The sequence below is a fragment of the Somniosus microcephalus genome, chromosome 15 (genome assembly GCF_052327205.1).
Source record: "Somniosus microcephalus isolate GS21.2 chromosome 15, FLI_Smic_1.0, whole genome shotgun sequence".
Lineage (NCBI taxonomy): Eukaryota > Metazoa > Chordata > Chondrichthyes > Squaliformes > Somniosidae > Somniosus > Somniosus microcephalus.
This window is the reverse complement of record NC_141001.1, coordinates 53,111,096-53,134,444: the sequence shown is the minus strand read 5'-3', so window position 1 is coordinate 53,134,444 and position 23,349 is coordinate 53,111,096. Positions and strand designations below refer to the sequence as shown.

General features: G+C 45.9%; 1 protein-coding gene across 4 annotated transcripts in view; it reads right to left on the bottom strand.

The window, feature by feature from the left end:
- The window catches only part of eps8l2 (EPS8 signaling adaptor L2), a 282,983-nt gene that overhangs the window by 211,031 nt on the left and 48,603 nt on the right, over positions 1-23,349 (bottom strand). For 3 of the 4 annotated variants that reach the window (XM_086007782.1, XM_086007781.1, XM_086007784.1), the window contains one exon: positions 7,993-8,044. The exons of the other annotated variant lie outside the window; for it this stretch is intronic. The gene's annotated coding sequence lies outside the window, so the exon portion shown is untranslated. The remainder of the gene's footprint in view (positions 1-7,992; positions 8,045-23,349) is intronic. 4 annotated transcript variants of the gene reach the window in all.

The window sequence follows — 23,349 nt, the reverse complement described above, 5'->3', positions numbered from 1 at the left end:
ATGGCCAGAGTTGGCAACCTTAGAGCTGATCACCTTGATGCTAGCATTATCAGAATGTGACTGTGGACTCAGAGGAGGCAGCAAAGGGACTTTGACATTTTTTCACCTGGGTTGATCATTCGAAAATTTAAATCAATCTGACAATTGCAGGGTGCTACATATTGGGAGTAAAAATTGGAAATGGAAAATGCCAAGGGAGAAGTTGAACAATAGCAATAATTTCCTTGATAATCACCATATCCAAATAGTACAAGATAGCAATAAACAGAATGCTGGATTATGTGATTTATTAATTCTCAGGATGTGGGCTTTGCTGGTAAGGCTCGATTGACAACCCCGATATAGGGGGAGGGATGAGGAAACAAACACTTGAGCACTAATGGGACAGGAAACAAGAGAAAAAAGATCTATGGACAGTCCATCAGTCCAGTTAAGTGTTGGAAGGGAGCCCGGTTTAGTGAGGCCATATGCACTCATGTTAAGCTCAAAGCCATGTAAGAAACAGAAGGCTGACCAGGGATAGTTAAGTTAACCCACTAATGTGGGATAATGTGTCGTGGTTTATTACTTTTTCTTATGTACAAGCAGAGGTTTTCTTATGTACCAGCAGGGGTTTGAAGTTAAGTGAAGCTAATGAGTTTTGATTATAATTGTCACTCTGTACATTCATTTGCTGTCTATAAAGCATTGTAACAATTCATGTCTGACCTTGTCTCACTAAATTGTTTGCAGTCCCCTGCTGAAAGATTGGAGAAGCGCATGTGAGAACACGTGAAAGACATGAGCCGGAATTTTCACCTTAGAGTTGGGGCGAGTGCGCGCGGGCCGCTATCTCGAGGTTTTCAACAACGCGTTCTGCACTGCGCGTTTAACTGAATTGGATCAATTGAAACAGTCATGCGGGTTTCCCAGCGAATTAAATGGAGCGGGTCTGATGACGTTACTGATGACTTGCTTTCAGCTTAGATATTTAGAGCCTTGCACACATCACAGTTGAAGGTTGTTGGAGGAGGCTTACAGGTGGTTGGGAGAAGTGCCTATTGTTAAGTATCGAAGACTCTTGTGTGGGTGCAGGAAGGATGGAGTGACAGCGTAAGAAGGCTGCGCCCAGGTTTTCGGATGCCTCCCTAGAAGTCCTGGTCCAGGGAGTCCGAGCACGCAGGGAGGTCCTATTCCCTGGAAGCGGCAGGAAGAGAGTAGCCAGTGAAACCAAGAGGGCATGGCTGGAGATCACCCAAGAAGTGAGAAGTAGTGGTGTAGTAAGCTGCTCCTGGATACAATGCCGTAAGAGATTTAATGATTTCATGAGGTCAGGAAAGGTGAGTACAATGCAACATTCAACTACATCCTAATGTGCGTGTCGTCCCAACCCCCTCACTCTGCCTTCCCAAGCCTACTCCTGCACATCACTCCTCACACCAACCTACCTTGCAGGTGCACCCATCCCTCAGTGTCTATGCACCTACTCACATCCCTGTCTGACTAACCACCACTGACACTCACCCTCAGCCTAATGCAATCATACAAAGTAACGCCACAGAAGGAGGCCATTTGGCAATATCATCCAATCCCTCATAGTGACCCTCTACAGATGTAGCCTATACATCCCTTACATTCCATCACTCTCACTCAAAGTACTCTTCTTTCCCTCCTTGCAGAAGAGAGTGCAGAACAACAGAGAAAGAGAGAGAACTGGAGGTGGCCCTCCAATATATACTAATTTGACATCTGCAGAAGAGGAGGCTCTCGAAATAAGTGGAGTGACAGAGATGCTGGCCATGGAAGATGGAGAGGGGGAGACCTCCCTGCAACCTGGTGACAGAATTAAATATCCCACATGGCATACAACAGTCACTCATGGTGACTGATGTCAGCAGCCAGTGAAATATCATGATGTGCATAATGGCAACATTACACATTCTTAGCATAAGACTTCTAATTCATGTCTTTACTCTCCCACAGGTCCATTAAGTGCCCCCCCTACTGTCCAGCCAGAGGAGGAAGACGACTCCTCAGAGGAAGCTCCATTCTCTGAGGGTACACCATCATCAGACCCATGTACACCCAGCACCAGCACAGATACACGCACGTCGGTGGGTCCTGCGAGACATAGAGTAGTGTTGTCACCTGGTGTCTTACACATCACAAGTGAGCAAGAAGAGCACATCATCACCATCGCCTATGATATGGTAGAGACAGGAACAGCAGTGGAGAGTCCTCGTCGGAGGGTGCAGTACGTTCCAAGCTCTGCTCAGCTGGATGCAAATGCTGAACCTCGGGGGCCGTCGACAAAGGTTGATCTTGGAGGAGCAGCAACAAATGCTCGAGGCTCTGGCAGCTTTTCCAGCCCCGATGTGCGCGATTGTCCAGAGAATGGAGGAGTCCATCTCCAGCATGAGCACCACCATATCGCAGGTGATGGCGATGATGTGCTGTTCCATGGAGAGAATGGCCACCTGCATGGAGCAGCTAATGCACCAGTCAAACGAGAACATGCTTACTGTGAACAACAGATTGCAGACTCTTATTGATCTCATCTCTAGAAAGGATGCCAACATAGACTAGGGCTTTCATTGACCCACTGATATGCAGCAAGGTGCTCTCCAGCTTCTTGCGAGCAGGGAAGTGCGGGTGGCCCATGAGAGGGATGACAGTGAGAGGGGACATGGAAGTGGAGGCTCTGCTCAAAGCACTCCCACTTCTCCCCCATTGCATCCCCATCAGTCAGAGCCCCACATGCTGTTCGGATCACGATGGCTGAGTCTGCCCTGCACAGTTGCAGGGAGAGCAGTCTTTGGCAGGGCCGTCACAGGTCGTCCGCTAAAAGTGTTGAAGCAGTCGCAGCAGGGAAGTGAGCAGCCCGCCTCTACCTCGTAGAAGCACTCAGAAAAGAAAAAAGACACACTCGTAGATGCACAAGGGTATGCACATGGGCGTATTAAAAAATTGTGTTAAATTTCAGTTCTATTTATGACACACACAAATTTATTTCTTTGCACCACTTTCCCATCTTGTCCATTTTTGCCTGCTACTTGGGAAGTGGCCTTGTCACTTGGAGTAAATGGTGAGACATTACTTGACATCCAGCAATGGGTGTTTGGTTGACAGGAATGGTTTGGTCATTTTATGATTGCTTTGTGGTGTTGGTGGGCGGGGATGGGTGGAAGTCAGTACAGCATCTGAGAGCTAGATGGGTGCACTGGTGCAACTTAACTAAATCGGGCCATTATGAGGCCATCCTGGGCCTCCCTGGCAGCAATGTGCACCGCTGCTGTTGCCATTTCCACCTCAGGTTCCTCCTCCTCCTTCACGTCATCCACCTGCTCCTCCTCCTCCTCCTCTGAAGAGGCTGTGCGCTCTGCGTCTTGCTTCTCCTGCAGCTCCAATCCTCGCTGCTGCACTATGTTGTGCAGCGCACAGCATATGATGATGATTCTGGAGACCCTGGCTGGTGTGTACTGAAGGGCTCCTCCAGATCTGTCAAGGCATCTGAAGCGCATCTTCAGCATGCCGATTGCTTGCTGTATGACACATCTGGTTGACATGTGGCTGTTATTATAGTGCTCCTTGGCATCATTGCTTGGCTTCCTCAAGGGTGTCATGAGCCACGTCTTCAGTGGATAGCCCTTGTCTCCAAGTAGCCAGCCAGCAAGTCTGTTCAGAGGTGTGAAGAGCTGGGGGAGGGTGGACTGGTGCAGGACGAAAGAGTCATGCCAGCTCCCTGAGAATCTGGCACACACATGCAAGATGATCTTTTTATGGTTGCAGATGAGCTGCACATTGAGGGAGTGGAAGCCCTTCCAGATCACAAACACTCATCTACCCGGCAATGTGGAAAATTGCCCAAGTATGTCATGTCTACAAAAAGCAGGACAAATCCGACCCAGCCAATTACCGTCCCATCACTCTACTCTCAATCATCAGCAAAGCGATGGAAGGTGTCGTCGACAGTGCTATCAAGCGGCACTTACTCAGCAATAACCTGCTAACTGACGCCCAGTTTGGGTTCCGCCAGGGCCACTCAGCTCCTGACCTCATTACAGCCTTGGTCCAAACATGGACAAAAGAGCTGAACTCAAGAGGTGAGGTAAGAGTGACTGCCCTTGACATCAAGGCAGCATTTGATCGAGTGTGGCATCAAGGAGCCCTAGCAAAACTGAAGTCAATGGGAATCAAGGGGAAAACTCTCCATTGGTTGGATACATACCTAGCACAAAGGAAGTTGGCTGTGGTTGTTGGAGGTCATTCATCTCAATCACATGACAGCACTGCAGGAGTTCCTCAGGGCAGTGTCCTAGGCCCAACCATCTTCAGCTGTTTCATCAATGACCTTCCCTCCATCATAAGGTCAGAAGTGGGGGTGTTCGCTGATGATTGCACACTGTTCAGCACCATTCAAGACTCGTCAGATACTGACGCAGTCCGTGTCCATATGCAGCAAGACCTGGACAACATTCAGACTTGGGCTGACAAGTGGCAAGTAACATTCGCACCACACAAGTGCCAGGCAATGACCATCTCCAACAAGCGAGACTCTAACCATCTCCCCATGACATTCAATGGCATTACCATCGCTGAATCCCCCACTATCAACATCCTGGGGGTTACCATTGATCAGAAACTGAACTGGACCAGCCATATAAATACTGTGGCTACAAGAGCAGGCCAGAGGCTGGGAATTCTGCGGCGAGTGTCTCACCTCCTGACTCCCCAAAGCCTTTCCACCATCTACAAGACACAAGTCAGGAGTGTGATGGAATACTCTCCACTTGCCTGGATGAGTGCAGCTCCAACAACACTCAAGAAGCTCGACACCATTCAGGATAAAGCAGCCCGCTTGATTGGCACTCCATCCACCTTCAACATTCACTCCCTCCACCACCGGCGCACTGTGACTGCAGTGTGTACCATCTAGAAGATGCACTGCAGCAACTCACCAAAGCTCCTTCAACAGCACCTTCCAAACCCGCGACCTCTACCACTTAGAAGGACAAGGACAGCAGACGCATGGGAACATCACCACCTACAAGTTCCCCTCCAAGCCACACACCATCCTGACTTGGACCTGTATCGCCGTTCCTTCACTGTCGCTGGGCCAAAGTCCTGGAACTCCCTTCCAAACAGCATTGTGGGTGTACCTACACCATATGGACTGCAGCGGTTCAAGAAGGCGGCTCACCACCATCTTCTCAAGGGCAATTAGGGATGGGCACTAAATGCAGGCCTAGCCAGCGACGCCCACATTCCAGCAATTAATTAAAAAAAAAAATTAACTCCTGGGTGATCTGGGAGTGCCTTGATGGACACATGTGTACAGTCAATGATGCCCTGCACCTGTGGGTAGCCAGCCGAGCGCATCAGTGGCAAAGTGTACAGAAGTGGCTGACTTTGTGCATTTGTGGGCGGCCGACTGCGAGATCCTGCAAATATCTGCTGCAGATCCTTGGAAGGAGCCTGAGGCGAAGAAGTTGAGGGCAGTGGTAACTTTGACAGCCACTGGTAAGGCATGTCCACCAGGTCGTCTGGGCAGCAGGTTTGCTTCTAGCAAGCTACAGATGTCTGTGATGACCTGACGCGATAGCCTGAGCCTCCTGAAGCACTGCTGCTCAGTCATGTCCAGGAAGCTCATCCTCTGCTTGTATACCCTGTGTTGGGGGTATCGCCTCCGGCACGATGCACCTCTGTGCTGATCCTTCTTGGGTTGGTGAGGAGAAGGCTGCTGGTGTTGTTGTGACTGCTGGTGGTGTTATTGCTGCTCCTGCTGCTGCTGTGGCTGGTGTTGTTGGTGCTGGGGCTCATCTTGCCTGAATCTGAGGTCCAAGGTGGGACAGCATAAGCGGCACCCATGCTGATCTGATAGAGTGGAGATCAGAGGCACAGTGCTCCAATGTAGCGAGAGTGACTTGCAATGCGGTGAGAGTGGCTTCTGAGGTTGCAGAAATCACCCCTGAAAGCAAAATCTCTGCACAAAATGGTCCAGCTGTCACTTAATGATGTAGCACAATGGCCACTGAGCCTTGCCTTCACAGGCGAGCTTCCCGAGGTCCGTGAATCCCCTGCACTACCAGTTAAAGATGAAATCTCACATTAAAAAGGCTGTTAAGGGTCTCAACGAGCTGTTAACTACCTCAATAAGGTCGCCCGCCTCTCCCGAGCGGGTCTGTGGCACGCTTCAAAACGAGTTAAAGGCAGAAGTCAGCGTAATGACACGCTGTCAATTTCAGTGCTTTTAATTGAGGACCCGCACACTCTGCAATGTGAAAATTCCAGCCATGATTTCCAGTTCAGATCACAAGGGGGTCCTACTGTTACGCCCTGGATCATGCCATCATATGATTAGACATTGAACAGCACAGGCACAGTCCTGAACAAGAAATGGGGATCACTCACAGGAGTGGCCAACACTGCTGAAACAGAGAGAATATTTAAGGCAGAACCAAAATTTGTAACACAGGCTCAGCAGACAGTGGAGAACAAAAAAGGCTGGTCTCTGGTGTTAAAAGGTGAATCATGAGGAATGACTAGGTAAGCTGGGGCTCTTCAGCTTTGATAAACAACATATCAGAGGGAGCCTTAAAGATGTGTATAAGATAAGTAACAGGATAGAGAAACTAAGCCTGTAATATTTCATAAGAACAAAAGGGAACATTAGGGTGGGTTCTACTTCTACTTATGTAGTTATAGTCTGTGAAATATTAGAGTTGATGCAAACCTAATATGTATACATACCAACTTATGTTAAAACTAAAATGTGAATGTGTGTAGATTATGGTGAGGAATGGTTGCAGACAAAGAGCAGACAGAACTATGACTCACTGAATAAGGTGAATTTAGCTCCAATATTGTGGTCAAAGGGTGTGAGCAGAACTCAACAGGAAACTCTATGACATTTAATCAAGGCAATTTTGAGATGGGCCCATTTTCTGCATATAACTGCAATTCTGTTACATCCCACCATCAATATAAGGCTTTCAGTACACTGGCTCAGATACACACCTTATTCTTGTTATTTGGCTTTGAATTCTAACAATTTCTGTAATATTTTAAACTTTATTAACAGGCTCTCAGAGCACTATTTCACTCTCAAAGCTCTCATTACGCCTTAACCTCACGAGAAGCTCTCAGCCATAATACTATGTCTGCTACATAATCTGCTTTAATTATCAGGCTCTCTCAAGTAAAACTATTTACCATACTCAGGGCTCCACATTGTAATTTTTTTGGTGAGCAAGACTAGTGAGTCAGAGTGCACAGCACTGTCTATTCTCCCCTTTAATTATATCTCAGGTTCCAAGCGTGGCATCCTGAGTGGCACATTTGACTGGAAGTGATGACTGAACTCTAGTACCGGATTAATTGCAGACAAACTGTACACAAGGGTATTGACTCATTGCTATTTTTCCTTCAACCCCATTACTGTTCTCCCCTTTAACTGTACACTGTATGTAGCCTTATGCCTGTGTCCTTCTTTGTATACCTATACTTTTACCAGCACCACCACCCCCTGCCCCCCCCCACCCCGCCTCCCGATCATTTGGTTGATAAATACACTATTCAGAGTGGAAATGGGAACCATACAGACTGGATACCTCTTAAATACAATCTCTGGTTTGTGCGGATTACCTGATCTCAGCCAGCTGTGATAAAGAGGAAAAACAAAAAACAGCCAACGTTCCTGCATCCCACCTAATTTTATGCTCCATGAAGCTAATAGAATGTAAAATCAGGTGCGGTGCAAAATGGATGCCCGACCTGAACTCGTCGTGTTGGGCAGGTTTGGTTTAAGTTACCTCAATGTATGCTATTCAATGAACCCTGCTGGGAAATGCTCCTATGTGGACCAGGTGAAGCCAAGAACTGACTTCACTGTTTCGTACATGATGGAGAAAAGGAGTAACTTTCACAAAATTTGGGATTTTTGCCATGTATTCAAACACCCAATTTTGCAACATAACCTGACACAAACAAGATATAAGTTAATTTGAACTGTACCTGTCAATTTCTTCTGTTAGATGTACAAGAGTGACTGATGCTTTAGAAGCTTCTGGAAAGAAAGACAACATTGATGTCAACTATATTAAAGATGACCTTCCTACCTTCACAGCCAGAAATACATATCTTTCGTTGCTAAGAACCAGAATCCAAGAAAAATTCTGTCAGAAATCTAGAATATCCTTAGCAGCATAAATCATACTTTTCATTGTGTCAAAAGATAAGTGGCCTTGATTTATCAGAGACCAATCTCCAAGCAGGGTAGCTGAGGTATAAATATTTGTGAGTGCTTTGACTGGAATGCTGGGTTACTTATTAATGTGTGGCATTTTCTTATTGTAGGAGTGTTGCACTGATGTAATTATACAAAACTTTCTAGGCTGCAGAAATTAGATGGGTTAAAGGTCAACTCTAGTCTCCTTATATTGCTACCTAAAAATTACAATTCTTGACCAATAAAGACTTGCTAGATTTCCTACATTACAACAGTGACTACATTCAAAAAGTACTTCATTGGCTTTAAAGCGCTTTGGGATGTCCGGTGGCCGTGAAAGGTGCTACATAAATGCAAGTCTTCCTTTTTGATTTCAGTTCAGACAGTAAAGAAATCCATATAATGGCATGTTCCTTCCAGTGAAAATATTGATGCCATTTTGTCAGTGTGAAGGTAGTGTCACATTGATTCATTGAGCTGCAGACACTTGGGCAGGCGAGCAGAGACCCTGCAGCAGTAATGACAAATTCCACTTATTGAGAGAGTATCCAAGGTATCAGTACAACCTCCAATCACTTCCTCCATCACCACCACCCCCTTCCCCAAAACCACTAGTAAGAAATGAGGATAGGATTCTGGGTGCACAGGACACAATGATATGCTGTGCTGCACTGTAGTATGTAGTGTCACATTAGGCACTTTTGTAATGATAGTGTACTGTCAACAGCAAGCATGTTCTGCTACTGACAGTGAACAGCACACTATTAATATGATGGAAATGAATTCCATGCTCCAGTGACATCTTGGCCCCACCTTTTAGTGGTGGTTGTCAGAGGCACTAAAATCATGGGCTATTTCCTATTTACCCTCCAACAGGAATTAGCAGTACTCTGGTAAATGTATAAAGGGGAGAGCAAAGCTCAGATGTTGTGAACAATACAAGCATACCTATTGATGTTCCCTATTTTCACATAAAGCCCATGTAGCTTGGCTTAACCATGTACTGGTGCTTTTCAACCTGCAGACCATCGCAACATGCCTCAATGTGATTCCATTCTGGTAGGGTGGTCTGCACCCTTGTCAACCTGCTTTTTTCTTCTACTTCTGGCTCCTGGGCCACTGGTGCCCAGTTAGTTGCCAGTTTGTCACATTTCCCTTTCTACTTGCCTATCCCCCACCTCATTAAGCTATTCACACACACTTTTGTGTCTCGTACATATTTTTTATTTCTTTGATTTCTCTCATTACGCTTTCTATTCTCAATTGCTACTATCACTTCAACCATTTAATTTTCTCCTGTTCTCCAGTTAAACATGTGCGTGTGTGGCCCCTATCCTTTTCCTTATTTTGTTCTTTTTCCAATGTTTCCAGCATTTTCTGTGTAACATCTGCAACAAGTCCAGTTAGAACTGCCTTGAAACTATATAGGGAGTATTAATGAGGCACTCACAGAACATGTAGGCAACATACCCAAACTAATGAGTCCGAGGGCTTACAATCATCTAGGTGGTTAGTGCCAAGTGAAGGAGGCGACCAATAGTTGTTGTCAGGCATGATTTGTAAATGATGCTCATTGTTTGCTTTGGCACACTCGCCACATCCACATTAAAATCTAATTGAAAATGTCTCCCCCAACTAGGAATTCAAAACAAAAATGCTGGAAATGCACAACAGATCCATCAACGTATGAAAAGGGAAAAGTCAGGTTAACATTTTGGATAGAGAGCCTTTATTAGTATTATTGTGTCCGTGTGTAATTGAGACACGGACTGCAGGAGTTGGTTATAACAGGTCTTTACTGAGTGGAGACAAACTGGAACTAACTATGCAAAGTTACTACACAGGCTTATATACAGGGGTGGTCACTACTGGTACTGCAGTATACAGGGGCTGCAGAATATAGTTCCTTCTGCAAAGTACATACACTACAATTCCTCCCCTTTTAGCTAAACAGTACATAACATTCGATTAATAATTAAATAACATATTTACAATTACAGTTGTCATATACATTAGCTGAAGTTAAGCAATTATAAGTTCAGTCTTTGAGGAGGCTTCCTGATTCTGTCTGGATAACGCCTCTTTGGGGTATCAGGTTCTTCTGGCAGAGTTGATTCGGAATCAACGTCGTTGTTGGGTTCGTCTGCTTCCAATATTCCCGATTCTGAGGTAGATGCAATTGGTACTTCAGTTTCATCACCAGGTGTATCGGATCGTGGTGTGGAATTGACGTTTTCCAGTGACTCTAGAATCTGGTCAGCATGGCGTCTTACAATGCTCTCTCCAACGTCCATGGTATACATTAGAGGTCCTTGCCGTGCACAGATCATTCCTAGCTGCTATTTCTCTGTGCGGTAGTCCCAGGCCAAAACTGGTTCACCTATCTTAAAACTCCTGGTCGGCCTTTCATTCATATTCTGAAACTGCCTGTTCTCCACATCTCTTCTGATGTTTGGCTTAACCAAATCCAAGCGGCATCGTAGTCTTCAATTGAAGAACATCATGGCTGGAGTTTGGTTGGTAACCGCATGTGTCGCATTCCGGTAGGCAAACAAGAAGTTATCCACCTTGTGTTGTAGGGGTATGTCTTCATTACACATTGCCTTGATAGCCTTCCTGAATGTTTGAACGAACCTCTCAGCCAATCCATTGGTGGCTGGATGATATGGGGCAGATATTAATCTTTAAGAACCTCCAGAACTCTTCAGACACAAACTGTGGTCCATTGTCGGAGCAAATCTGTTCAGGCAGCCCATTTCTGGTGAATATGGTTCGTAAGACTGTGATAGTTTTTTCTGTGGTGGTTGAGGACATTTTAATTACCTCTGGCCACTTTGAATGTGCATCCACCGCAATTAAAAACATCGAGTCCATAAATGGACCAGCAAAATCAATGTGCACCCTTTGCCATGGAGATGAGGGCCACTCCCATGGATGTAGAGGGGCTTGTGGTGGGGCGTTTTGGACCTTCTGGCATCCTGTACAGCTCTTGGTCATCTCTTCGATTTCTCTATCGATTCCTGGCCACTACACAAACGCTTTGGCTAAGTTCTTCATTTTTACCCCTCCCAGATGACCCTCATGAAGCTCATTGAGCACTCTATCCTTCAATTTGGGTGGAATTACTACTCTGGATCCACACATCAAGGTTCCTCTGCACACTGACAGCTGTTCTCTTCTCGGCGAGAATGCTGGCAACAGTGGTTCGCCATGTGCTGGCCATCCCTTCACCGCTAAATCATAGACCCAGGAGAGTGTTGGGTCATTTCGTGTTTCCTTTTCTATGTTTGCATTCGTCACAGGTAGACATTCGACTATGGTCGAGTGGAATATCTCCACCGGATCCACTGCAGGTGCTTCTTCCACCGTCGGCAACGGTAGGCGCGACAATCCATCAGCATTCCCATGCTGTTTAGTTCCTTTGTACTCGATGTCATATTGGTGTGCCCCTAGGAAAAGGGACCACCTCTGTAGCCGTTGTGCTGTCATTATCGGTACGCCCTTCTGAGGGTTGAAAATGGAGACAAGAGGTTGATGATCAGTTAGTAGAGTAAATTTCTGACCGTGCAGGTAGTGATTGAACTTCTTCACCCCCCACACCAGGCTGAGGGCCTCTCTGTCAATCTGGGCGTAGTTACGCTCGGCTGAAGTTAATGAGCGTGACGCAAAAGCTATCGGCCTCTCTGAACCATCAAGGAATTTATGTGACAGTACCGCTCCAATGCCGTAGGGAGACGCATCACACGCCAGTCTTATCGGTAGTGATGGGTTGTAGTGAGCCAATACTTCTCTTGAAGTGATTAGGTCTTTACTCTTCTGAAAGGCCCACTTACATTCATCGCTCCATTTCCATGCTACTCCAGTTTGTAGTAGGGCGTTCAGTGGGTGCAGAATTGTGGACAAATTCGGCAAAAACTTATGGTAGTAATTCACCAATCCGAGGAATGACCTCAGTTGCGACACATTTTCAGGTGCTGGAGCCTTAACTACCACTTCAATTTTGTCAGGGGACTTATGTAACCCCTCTTCATCAATCACGTGGCCACAATACGATATCTGTTTCTTTAAAAACTCGCACTTGGGGCGATTGGCTCATAGCCCATGTTTTCTTAGTCTAGTGAGCACCTGCTCTAGGTTGGCAAGGTGTTCACTGTCATCTTCACCTGTCACTAGGATGTCGTCCAAGTAACACTGAGTCCCCGGAATCCCTTGCAGGACTTGTTCCATCGCTCTTTGCCATATCGTCGGAGCTGATGCTACTCCGAATACCAGTCGATTATACTGGTAAAGACCTTTGTGAGTGTTTATCGTGAGATACTTCCTAGAGGATTCTTCAACCTCCATCTGCAAATATGCTTGTGCTAGGTCAATTTTTGTAAAACGCTTCCCTCCAGATAGTGAGGCGAAAATATCTTCTATCCTTGGGAGAGGATATTGTACTGTGTGAAGGACTGGGTTCACCGTCACCTTGAAGTCCCCACAGATGCAAACCTTCCTTGGCTCCTCAGACTTAATGTTTAACGTTTTCTTCATGACAGGAACGATGGGTGTCGCCCACTCGCTCCAGTCTACCTTAGATAACACGCCTGCATTCTCCAGATTCTCCAGCTCTGCCTCGACGGCTGGGCGAATTGCATATGGTACTGGTCTTGCTTTGAAAAACTTGGGATTTGCATTCTCTTCTATTTTTATCGAGGCGGTTATGCCTTTAAGAGTTCCCAGTTCTTGTTGAAATACCTCTTTGGCGTTAGCTAAGATTTTTGACAATCGACCAGCTGTGACGTCGTCATCCTTTTTACCAGCCACCGTCAGTGCCTGAATGGAGTGCCAGTCTAAACTTATCTTTCTGATCCATTCACGTCCCAATAACGGTGGTCCACCATCTTGCAGTATGTACAGATACAATTTCTGTATTTCCTTGCCGTTGTATTCGACAGGCACCCTTATTTTCCCTCTGGGGTATACTTTTTGCCCCGTATACGTCTTCAAGACAATGGATGTCTCTTTCAAGGGTATGTGTGAGAATAGCCGCTCGTAGTCTCGTCGATTCATGATGGTCAGGGCTGATCCTGTATCCAATTCCATTTTGACTTGGGACCCTCGTGAGGGTGACCCAAATGGTTCGGTGATCCTCTTTTGCGATTACGTTGTGAAGTTTGAGACAGCTTAGTCTCTTGTTCCCGGATTCACTATCGCTCATCTGGTCTTCGGAACTACTGTCCGTCATCTTTTGTACTTTCCTGTACTGTTCCTTAGTAGCCTTTTTGTTGTCGTTAGTCTTCTTCCCAGACCTGCAAACTCGTGCAATGTGTCCCATCTTTCCGCATTGCCTGCATATTTTGTCCTTGGACCAGCAGTCCTTCTGGTCATGGGTTGTTCTGCCGCAGCGATAACATTTTTCAAATCCCCATGTCATTTCGTGGGTGCCGTATTCCTGTGGCTTTTGCTGTATTTCTGCAGCTCCCCTTGCTGCTGCTTCGTACGATACTGCCACGCTGAAAGCCTTATCTAGCGTCAGCTCTTTCTCTGAGAGTAACCTCTTCTGGGTTCCTTCACTCAGGTGTCCACAGACAAATTTGTCCCGTAGGGTATCTGCCAGTCCTGCTCCGAACTGGCAGTGCTTTGATAGCTTGCGTAGTTCCGTAAGGTAATCAGCATTGCTCTCATCTTTATGCTGATTTCTCCTGTGGAATTTAAATCTTTCTGCTATCAGCAGCGGTGTAGGATTTAGGTGTTCCTGTAGGATATCAACAATTTCGTTAAACTCTTCACCATCGGTTTGGCTGGAGTAATCAGGTTCCGCAATAGGCCGTACGTTCTTGCGCCCATTAAGTTTAGTAGTACCGATGCCTTTTTCTCATCGGCTACTTCGTTTGCCTTGCAATATACTTCGACTCTTTCCACATACGTGGTCCAGTCTTCTATTGCATTATCGAAGGCAGTGATATTGCCAGTCTTCGGCATCTTGGAAATCTAAGATGGCGCCTCCCGCGCTTTGCCTTCTTCCCCGATTTAACAAAATGGCGCCTCCCGCGCTTTCCGTCTTCTCCGCTGCTGCTAGCGCTGTTGCTGGCATTTTATGCCTTGATGGCGACACCCTATGGTCTTCGTGCACTTCCCCCCGCGCTGCTGCTAACGCCGCTCTCCGCGGTACCCGTGGCAAACTGCAGCTCCTCGCGGCTTTCTGCGCTTCTAATTTCTTTTATTTCCCCGTCGTCGGAGCAACCCTGCAGGACACTTTCCTCCCTCTTCTCGGGTCTGTACGCTGCCCGACTTCGTAGCACCGGCCGCGCCCTGTGTGCTCCACCCTCTCTCTCTCTCTCTCTCTCCTCTTCCCGACAACGCTGCTCGGCCCCGTTGAAAAGCCACCCGATCGAGCTCTAGCCCGCCGCAGCCCAGGATCAGTGTACTACCTGCCACCAGTCCGATTAGCTGGAACACCATCGACAGGATAACCAAGCCCCGCTCTCGACAGCCTCTCCTGCAAATCTTTCACTCCGATGAATCAGAGGCGGTTGCCCACGGTCGACGCCCGTTTCTTCTGATTGTTTTATTTATTTGTTTTATTTATTTATTTATTTTCTTTCTTCCTTCTGGCCTCGACCTCTGCCAACTTCGCTTCAGGGATGGATCCCCATGAGGTGGTGCAGACTGTAGGTAAGTTCGGATCTGCTCGTCGCCAGTATTATGTCCGTGTGTAATTGAGACACGGACTGCAGGAGTTGGTTATAACAGGTCTTTACTGAGTGGAGACAAACTGGAACTAACTATGCAAAGTTACTACACAGGCTTATATACAGGGCTGGTCACTACCGGTACTGCAGTATACAGGGGCTGCAGAATATAGTTCCTTCTGCAAAGTACATACACTACAATTAGAACTGTGTCCTGTTCTGAATTTCTACACAAACGAATTAACCCATTTATTCTCTTTCACTTTCTGTTTGTATTTTGGGTTTAATTGTTTTCGGTTTCTTTTAATTTTCCCACGCTATAACCTAAACCTCTGAATTACCACAGCAAACTGTGATTTCTTTTTAATATAAATATTACAGGGCCAATTTTCCAAATTCATATTGGAGCGGAGCCTCACTCGCTAACTGCTTGTCAGGAGGTCATAGCCACCCTTAATAGATGGAAAATCTGGGCAGTGGGCTTGCAATTTCCCAATAGGTTTGGGCAGTGGGCAAGGCTCCCTGCCACCAGTGCACATTTGGAAAATAGGCCCCCATGAAATATCACTATATTTATGCAGTAGCTATGAATTTAAATAAAGTGCATTTAAATCCTGATCAAAATTTAAAGCAGCAGGCAGTACATAGAACTTCCATTAAGGTGTGGCACTTACTATAGGACATTTTAAACTCCTTTGTTTTCCTTGTATGAACTGTAAATTTACCTGATCACTCTGTACATGATGTGAATTTAACCTGATGTGCTCCTTTAGTGCTGCATGAATACAATGTGCGCTTCAACTAATTTTGCTATTGCCTCTCTGAAGAGAAACATCTCTCAGCAAAATATCGCTCTCAAATCTCCATTAGTGACACTCATTTTGTGCGAAGGTGCTGGCAACCTTAGGTTGTGTGAAATATTCTTCTATATTTCCTACAACGAGCAAAACATCCTCCCTTCATCCTCTGATGGAACACAGTATCCAATGTATTGCACAGTGGTTATCATTACATCGTTGCTCAAAAAAACCTTTTTAAAACTCTAAGATACATGGGGGGGGAAATTCAGTTGTTTGCGCCTCACGAGGGCGCTAATGGGGCGCAAAGCAACTAGCGCCCGGGCGTGGCGATGTTTGCACTGCTCGCGAAATTAACCAGACATTTTGTGGTGGCGCTAAACACTACCGCCATGATTTCCTGCGCCGGCAGATCGTGATGTCAGTCGAGTGCGCAACACCCCGGTAGTGCCCTGGACCAGATATTGAGTGGCGCCCCCTGCCTTACCGCCTGCCGCTAGCAACGACAGGTTGAGGGGAGCATTTTGCAGTTAGGAAGGGACTGGGGTGGCGCTATTTAAAGGCGACCGCTTCCTGCCTCTTTTTGTTGGTGACATTTTTGCACCACGCATTCTGAGAGAGAGAGAGAGAGAGAGAGAGAGAGAGAGAGACTTCTGGAGAGATTCAATGCTGTGTGAAGGAGTTTTGGGTACTGAGCAGCACTTTGCAGGTTCATTTTGATTTGCCCTTCCTTGTATTGATTTAGAAGAGACTGTGGGGGCTGCACTCTGAGCTCTTTCCCTGGGTCTCTCCATTGTTCTTTCCAGCAGATTTGATATACAGGTCTCTCCAGGCTGAGATTCAAGGCTGCAATGAGCAGGATGTGGATAGAGAGCAAAATCAACCCTTCCCTTTAAGATAAAAACAGAAAATGCTGGAGAAACTCAGGAGGTCAAGCAGCATCTGTGAAGAGAGAAACAGAGTTAACGTTTCAGGCCGATGACCTTTCGTCAGAACTCCCCTTTAAGAACTGGCCGGCGCCAGTGTGCCTGTGTTCCATTGCTGACTGACATCACGAGCTTTGCCAGCGCTCGGAGGTAGCGCCTCGCTCCTCGGCCATTGCGCCTTAAGACAGGTGTGAAGCGCCTGATTTAGTGCTCCAATCACCTCCAGGGGCGATAAAAGCCAAGTTTGCCATCGGAGGCGATAATTAGCGCCTGGTGCTAAAACACGCGCACGGCCGATAATGGCGCCCCAAACGGGGCGATACTGAATTTTTCCCCCATGGCTCCCAAAGATGGCCTTAATTTTTCCTCCAATATTCTCTCCTTGTGACACTGACTTTTGCAATGTTTCAGTTTTACCAGTGCTGGCCCAAATGGCCATTCTTCAAGTGGATTATTCAATCAATCTGTTCTCACCAGACATCTATGCGCACGTGTTTCAATCACTAGATAGTGATCAGGAGTGACATCCCTGGCTGACTTTTCAGATTCCTAAGCCAAAGATACTGAGACCAACTGCAGTGTCCCAACTGCTGCCCTGGATGCAGAAACATTGGCTAATTTCCCCTTCCCTCCCCAGTAATGCTGAAGTAATTGTAGCACCTAGAATCATGTAATCAAACACCATTACAGCACAGAAACAGGCCATTCCACCCCCATTCCACCCCCACCCCGCCAAGTTCACGTGGTTTTTTTCTCCACATGTGCCACTTACTCTAATCTCACTCTCCTGCTCACTCCCCATACCCGTTAATATTTGTACTGTCACTCCACCTGTGCTCAGATAGCTCAGCAGAGATCTCGTCTGTATGACTGTTACAAGTTGCCTTTGCCAGCTGAGCCATCAGAAGATGCCTTACTTCCCTGTAGATTACCAATTTGTGTCAGTTCCCATCCATACCAGAATAGGCCACTGTTCCTATAAAACTCGACACCCTGTCCTCAAATCAAATCCAGGTGCCACTCCTTTCACTGCTTGTCCTTCAGAAGGGGGGTGGGGGGGGGGGGCGGGGAGTCTGAGCTGTGCTCAATGTCCCATTTGCACATAGAAGTCCTGGATTTTTGGGGTCAATTTTGCGTAATGATTAGCGCGCGCCATTCATTACACTTAGAGCTGCACACAGACGTGTTGTGGGTTTTTGAGCGGCAATTTACAGTCATCGGGTGTCTGAAACAGCACGATGCCGCTAGTGGATCTGACGCCTATGCAAACAGAGTAAGCAATAGCATTGTCTCCTCAACCAATCAGATTAAAGAATCCTCACTGAGACACACAGAATCTAAACCAGGAAGTGTAAATTGGAATGTAAATTCAATGTAAAATCATGTACAGAAAGCGAAATAAAGAGAGGGAAAGAAAGAGAGAGATAAAAGAAACAGAAAGAAAAAGTAAAAACATTTTTTTTTTAAATCTCCAACATTAATTAAAATCGGAATGAATGAGACTCCACATTTTTAAAAGTAAATTTTCAGGGCCAGAGAGGTTGTTTGGCAGTAATTAAGACTTACGCCATTAAAAATTCACTTACACTTGAATGGACAAGCCCTAACTTTTTCTGGCGTGATTAGTGGGTAACGTGGGTAAGTATCGCAACTTCACATCCTTACATGGATTTCAATGCTGAGTCTATCAGCGAGGTACCAGTATAGTGAAGCTTACAGAGGAGCAGGGCAAATTGGACAGCAACTTCCTGATTTCCGCGTTTTACTGCGCATGTGCGGACATCAGAAGTTGCGGTCCGATTTATTCCATAACGGTGTGCGCTGGTAGCCTCACCATTATTCTTACCGTAAAATCCGAACCATACTGTTTGTTACAACTTTTGGGTGACAGAGTAGGAATTATGGGAAATGCCAAGCACTGAAGTCAATACTGTGATGAGAAGCACCTCAAGTGTTATAGCCCATTTTATCAGCATGGAGGACTGAAGCAAGCTCCTGGCACGTTTGGAGCTTTTTCGCGCTGGCTGCCTACGCCTTTTCTGTGGTCTTATCTGTGCCCGGGTGGCCTTGGAGAGGGAGCATGCAATGTCCACTGGTGCACTTGAGGCCTCTGCGACCGGTGGGCACTGCAAGGAGCAGAGGGGGCAGGTTTGGAGGCAGGACCGCTGTCAAAATTGCAATGATTGACAGTTGGTAGGAAACCCGCTGTCAACCTGCCTCCATGCGAGTCTCCCAGGTGTCGGGTCTGTCAGCAGTGGGGGAGACAATTCAGCTACTTAAATGGCTTGTTAAGAGCCAATTTATGAGTATTTTGAGGCTTACGTGCAATTTTACCTTCTCTCCCACTGGTTACCCGCTGTTTGGAGAACACGCCAGATCAACCTGGAGTGCTTTGAGTCTGCTCTGATGTTTGTGAAAAGATGACAGCTGCAGAAATGGTGTCAAGGATGCCATGTTGCAGATGGTGAGTTTCAGAGCACAGAAAATGTTGGTTACTGCATTTTTAATACATATAGAGATTTCTTTAGCTTACAAGTTTTTAGATCCAACTGTATGTCGAGTGCCACCTCATTGAGATTCTTCATTAAGATGGAGAATGAAGCAGTTGACTCAGAGACTAAGGTCCTGAACTTAAATAAAGGAAACTATGATGGTATGAGGCACGAGTTGGCTAGGATGGATTGGGGAACGTTACTTAAAGGGTTGACAGTGGATAGGCAATGGCAAACATTTAAAGGTCGCATGGATGAACTACAGAATTTGTTCATCCCTATTTGGCATTAAAATAAAACAAAAAAGGTGACTCAACCATGGTTAACAAGGGAAATTAGAGATAGCATAAGATGCAAGGAGAGGACATATAAATTGGCCAGAAAAAGCAGCAAACCTGAGGATTGGGAGCAGTTTAGGGTTCAGCAAAGGAGGACAAAGGGATTAATTAAGAGGGGGAAAATAGAGTATGAGAGTAAGCTTGCAGGGAACATAAAAACTGACTATAAAAGCTTCTATAGATATGTGAAGAGAAAAAGATTGGTGAAGTCAAGCATAGGTCCCTTGCAGTCAGAATCAGGGGAATTTATAATGGGGAACAAAGAAATGGCAGCCCAATTAAATAGATACTTTGGTTCTTTCTTCACAAAGGAGAACACAAATAACCTTCCAGAGATGTTGGGGAACACAAGGTCTAATGAGAGAGAGGAATTGAATGAAATCAGTATTTGTAGGGAAATGGTGTTAGGGAAATTGACAGCATTGAAGGCCGATAAATCCCCAGGGCCTGATAATCTACATCCTAGGGTACTTAAGGAAGTGGTCCTAGAAATAGTAGATGCATTGCTGGTCATCTTCCAAAATTCTATAGACTTTGGAATGGTTCCCATGGATTGGAGGGTAGCTAATGTAACACCGCTATTTAAAAAATGGTGGTAGAGAGAAAACGGGGAATTATAGCCTGACATCAGTAGTGGGGAAAATGCTAGAGTCCATTAGAAAAGATATAATAGCAGAGCACTTGGAAAACAGTGACAGGATCGGACAAAGTCAACATGGATTTACAAAAGGTAAATCATGCTTGACTAATCTACTGGAATTTTTTGAGGATGTAACTGGTAGAATAGATAAGGGAGAACCAGTGGATGTAGTGTATTTGGATTTTCAGAAGGCTTTCGATAAGGTCCCGCATAAGAGATTAGCGTGCAAAGTTAAAGCACATGGGATTGGGGGTAAGGTACTGACTTGGATAGAGAACTGGTTGGCAGACAGGAAGCAAAGAGTTGGAATAAATGAGTCTTTTTCCGAGTGGCAGGCAGTGACTAGTGGGTAATGCAGGGATCGGTGCTAGGACCCCAGCTATTCACAATATATATTAATGATGATCTAGATGAGGGAACTAGATGTAATATCTCCAAGTTTGCAGATGACACAAAGCTGGGTGGGCGTATTTGCTGTGAGGAGGATGCCGAGAAACACCAGTATGATTTGGACAGGTTGGGTGATTGGGCAGATGCATGGCAGATGTAGTATAATGTGGATAAATGCGAGGTTATCCACTTCGGTGGCAAAAACAAGATGACAGATTATTATCTGAACAACACTAGATTGGGAGAAGGGGAAGTGCAACAAGACCTGGGTGTCCTTGTGCACCAGTCGTTGAAGGTAAGCATGCAGGTGCAGCAGGCGGTTAAGAAGGCAAATGGTATGTTGGCCTTCATAGTGAGAGGATTCGAGTACAGGAGCAAGGATGTGTTGCTGCAGTTGTACAGGGCCTTGTTGAGACCACATCTTGAGTATTGTGTGCAGTTTTGGTCGCCTTATCTGAGGAAGGATGCTCTTGCCATGGAGGGACTGCAGCGAAGATTCACCAGACTGATACCTGGGATGGCAGGAATGATGTATGAGGAGAGATTGGGTCAATTAGGCTTATATTCGCTAGAGTTTAGAAGAATGAGAGGGGATCTCATTGAAACTTATAAAATTCTAACAGAAGTAGACAGATTAGTTGCAGGAAGGATGTTCCCGATGGCGGGGGAGTCCAGAACCAGGGGTCACAGTCCAAGGATAAGGGGTAAGCCATTTAGGACTGAGATGAGGAATTTCTTCACCCAGAGAGCAGTGAACTTGTGGAATTCTCTACCACAGAAGGCAGTTGAGTCCAATTCTTTAAATATATTCAAGAAGGAGTTAGATATATTTCTTAAGGCTAAGGGGATCAAGGGATATGGGGAGAAAGCAGGGACAGGGTACTGAATTTGGATAATCAGCCATGATGTCATTAAATGGCGGAACAGGCTCGAAGGGTTGAATGGCCTACTCCTGCTCCTATCTTCTATGTTTCTATGTTTCTATTGGGAGAACCTCTCTCACCAGTGACAGATCGCTTCTGTCATCTCACCTGCAGCTGCCATCTATTGCAGCAACATCAAAGCCAGTGAAACAATCAGGCCTTGGTCCTCCGAATCCTTCCACAATCATCCCCAACACCAACATCACCAACCTTCGCCACCATCACCTGATGCTGCACTGGACACAGGGCATCAGCCCCTGACAACATTGCTGGCCAAATTTTTATCACTTGATGCTGTAAACCTTGGCTGCCACATGATGCGCAAGGTTGACACCATCCCACACCAGCACCGTGTCTTAATCCAAATGTACACTCTTGGGAGCCGCAAGCCTACATTTCGTTGTACTGCACTTGTGCACTAACAATGACAATAAAAGTTGATTTTGATTTTTGATTTTTTAAATGTCCAAGCCATTCCATGCACACTCATCACTATAGCGGGGGTGGGGGGTGGTGGATGGAGGGAGAAGTTATGTCTCAACATTCACTGGAACTCAGTAAGACACTTCTCAAGGTGTGCTCAGATCTGTCCAATAAGGGGCAGTGTTGGAAAAATAGATTGCACTGTATGACAACACATTACCAGAAACTTCACATGGACATTGGCTGAACCTCTCAGGTGCCTACCCTTGTGTGTTGTTAGTTGGTATGCTTGCAGTAGGATGAGGGTGAGTGTGAGGGGTGGCTCGTGAGATGGGGAAGTGATAAAGTAGATGGAGAGGGTTGGGTGGAGGTGCAAGGTATGTTGGTGTCCTGGGGATGTCTCTTCTGCCCTTGGAAGGGAAGAGAACCTTCCTGCCTGCTGTGACTCCCTCCATAAGCATATGGAGGGAGCCATTGGTGGGTGCAAGCGGTCACCTTTATGCATTGATTGTCAGTGTTTGCAGTACCTCAGTGCTGTCAAACATTGACAGAACTGTCAAACTCCATGTGGACGTGGTCCCTTTAAGGAAACCAGCTGATGACGGTCATCAAATGACATCATCAGACCCGCTTCCTGTTAATTGGCCAGTAAGCCCGCAGGGCAGGCTTAACAAAGCTAATCAAGGGAAAATCACGTCTGCACAGCGGAGACAGCTGGGAGAGGGACCGAAACTCGGAAACCAGCTGTCCCGCCCCCATCCTGCCTCCAGAATTAAATTCGTAGCCAGAGTGTCTAATAGATACACGCACTAACATTATGATTTTGTTTTCTAAGTTTCCCTTTTGTTCTGTTGAAAAGAGGCAGCTGTTGACTGCCCTCAATTCCACTATTGTTCTGTACTTTGCAGAGGGAATTTTACAAGGGTGGAAATCCCTGTTAAAGGCACAAACCACATCTAGAACATTCATTATCACTATTTATATGTTGATTAAATGAACCATTTAATCTGAAAATGTGGCTGAACTGGTTTAGGAATACTGTTTTTCAGCAGGCCTTGACTAGCCAATCTCATGAGTCATCACTGAAAATAATGAGAGAGATATCCATCTGTCTGTGGAATGCGGAGGAACTAGTACTTCAAAAAGATACAGCACATTTCTGGAAAATTGCATTTTGTTCTCATGCCAACATGTTTTTCCTAAAATGATGAAAAGGTGGAATTTCATTCCTTCAGTCTTTTGTTAGCATTCAACTTGCTTAACATCATTCCAGCTTGTGCTCATGTTTTCATTGCTCCTTTTGGATTACTGTGTCTAGTCCAATCGAAGCAATTGTGTCATATGCTGGAGCACCTTGTCCTGTGGAACCTGCCCCATTTTACAAGGAGGGTGTTGGATTCCACAGCACCTATTCACGATTGCACACGTGCACTTACTTCAATGTTATGATGTGTGACTTTCATTTCTGGCTGCTGACCATCCCTAACAATTTGTGATGTTCAATGTTGTAGATAAATTGAACCCTAGCCTCAAGCTCAGA